The sequence below is a fragment of the Schistocerca gregaria genome, chromosome 4, assembly GCF_023897955.1.
Source record: "Schistocerca gregaria isolate iqSchGreg1 chromosome 4, iqSchGreg1.2, whole genome shotgun sequence".
NCBI lineage: Eukaryota > Metazoa > Arthropoda > Insecta > Orthoptera > Acrididae > Schistocerca > Schistocerca gregaria.
This window is the reverse complement of record NC_064923.1, coordinates 199,301,425-199,303,966: the sequence shown is the minus strand read 5'-3', so window position 1 is coordinate 199,303,966 and position 2,542 is coordinate 199,301,425. Positions and strand designations below refer to the sequence as shown.

The window sequence follows — 2,542 nt, the reverse complement described above, 5'->3', positions numbered from 1 at the left end:
GACCAGTATCAGTTGCAAAGCGATTTAGAAAAGATTGCTGTATGGTGTGGCAGGTGGCAGTTGACGCTAAATAACGAAAATTGTGAGGTGATCCACATGAGTTCCAAAAGAAATCCGTTGGAATTCGATTACTCGGTAAATAGTACAATTCTCAAGACTGTCAATCCAACTAAGTACCTGGGTGTTAAAATTATGAACAACTTCAGTTGGAAAGGCCACACAGATAATATTGTGGGGAAGGCGAGTGAAAGGTTGAGTTTCATTGGCCGTACACTTACAAGATGCAACAAGTCCACTAAAGAGACAGCTTACACTACACTCGTTCGTCCTCTGTTAGAATATTGCTGCGCGGTGTGTGATCCTTACCAGGTGGGATTGACGAAGGACACCGAAAGGGTGCAAAAAAAGGGCAGCTCGTTTGGTATTATCACGTAATAGGGGAGAGAGTGTCGGAGATATGATACGCAAATTGGGATGGAAGTCATTAAAGCAAAGACGTTTTTCGTCGCGCCGAGATCTTTTTACGAAATTTCAGTCACCAACTTTCTCTTCCGAATACGAAAATATTTTGTTGAGCCCAACCTACATAAGTAGGAATGATCATTACAATAAAATAGGAGAAATCAGAGCTCGAACAGAAAGGTTTAGGTGTTCGTTTTCCCCGCGCGCTGTTCGGGAGCGGAATGGTAGAGAGATAGTATGATTGTGGTTCGATGAACCCTCTGCCAAGCACTTAAATGTGAATTGCAGAGTAATCATGTAGATGTAGATGCACAGGATAGGCTGCTTGGAGAGCTGCATCAAAATAGTATCCGTACTAAGCACCACAACTGAATTTCAAGCTGTCTTCCTCTACAGCTTTTACCATCTACAGCTCCTCTAGTACCATGTGGGGTAACCCCTTACGTCTTAACATATGTCCTATCGTCCGACCCGTTCTTCTGGTCAGGTTTCTCCGTGTGTTCCTTTCTTCGCCGATTCTGTGGATAATCTCCGCATTCCATATCAGTCCACCTTATGTTCAAAATTCTTCCGTGGCACCACAACTCAAACGCTTCGATTCTTGTCTGTTCTGGTTTTCCCACTGTGCATGATTCAATACAATACAATGCTGTGCTCCAAAAGTACAGTTTCAAAATGTTTTTCCTCAGTTTTCGGCGTATGTTTGATAACAGTAAACATCTCTTGGCCTGGAATACTCTCTTTGCCTGTGCTAGTCTGCTTTTTATGTCCTGCTTGCTTCGTCCGTCATGGGTTATTCTGATTCATGGTTAGCATAGTAACCTCAAATTTTGGAATTAAGCTTCTCGCTGTTCACAGTTCTGCTACTTCTTATTACTTTTTTTCAGCTTATGCTTAATCAAAATTCTTAACTCATTAGACTGTTCATTCCATTCAACAGATCTTGTAACTCCTTTTCATTTTCACTAATGATAGAAAGTCTTGTCAGTAATATCCTTTCACCCTGAATTTTAATCCAATTCTTGGAACTTTCCTTTCTTACCGTCATTACTTCTTCAATGTATTGATTAATCCCTTCTTAATCTGAGCACTTCGTTCTCGGTCTTCCAATCACATTTTTTCGTCTCCGTTCGTATATACAGGTTGATTATAATTAGAGTTAAACTTTCACAACGCTGTAGAAATAACACCACTGGTCAGAATGACGTCAAATTGCAACAGAATATTATCGGAGAAATTGGAAAATGTATGGCAGAAGAAAACAAATAGTGTGAAAATTGATGAATAGATGGCGCTGTATGTGTCAAAATACGTAAATGAAAACCCCTTTCATGCGCACGACCCATTGAAGTTGGTATAAACACGCCGGGTACACCGCTTTTCCTCCTTTCGCGTCTGCGTCGTTCGCGAAGACTGTCTCAATGCAGGAACGCTCTATGCTTGTAAAGCTGTATTACAAAAATGATGACTGTGCACACGTCGCTCTGCAGAAGTTCCGGACATTGAAGGGTTTGAAAAAATGCGCTGGTCCGTTGACTGCCGTGGGTCTGGAGAAAATGATTCGCAAATTCGAAAAGACGGGTTCTTTTGGTGTGCAACCTGGAATGTCACGGATTGCGCGGCCCCTCCCGCCGGAGGTTCGTGTCCTCCCTAAGGCATGGGTGCGTGTGTTGTACTTAGCGTAAGTTAAAGTCGTGTGTAACTTTAGGGACTGATGACCTCCACTGTTTGGCCCATTAGGAATTCACACAGCCTGCCTGTGTGGCCGAGCGGTTCTAGGCGCTTCAGCCTAGAACCGCACGACCGCTACGGTCGCAGGTTCGAATCCTGCCACGGGCATGGATGTGTGTGATGTCCTTAGGTTAGTTAGGTTTAAGCAGTTCTAAGTTCTAGGGGACTGATGACCTCAGAAGTTTAGTCCCATACTGCTCAGAGCCATTTTCTTTTTTTTTTTTTTTTTTGAATTCACACACCTTTGAACGTTTTTGCAACCTGGTAGAGGGAGGAAACGAATTGATTCGACGTCAGTGGAAGCAGTGGCCACAGCAACGCCGGAGGAGACGAGTGGCGGTGGGCAGAC

General features: G+C 43.4%; 1 non-coding gene across 1 annotated transcript; it reads left to right on the top strand.

Moving 5' to 3' along the window:
• Positions 1–2,217: 2,217 nt before the first annotated feature.
• Trnas-aga (transfer RNA serine (anticodon AGA)) lies at positions 2,218–2,301 on the top strand. Its single transcript is given in 2 exon segments — positions 2,218–2,257; positions 2,267–2,301. It is a non-coding gene; the product is annotated as a tRNA-Ser (tRNA).
• Positions 2,302–2,542: the final 241 nt, after the last annotated feature.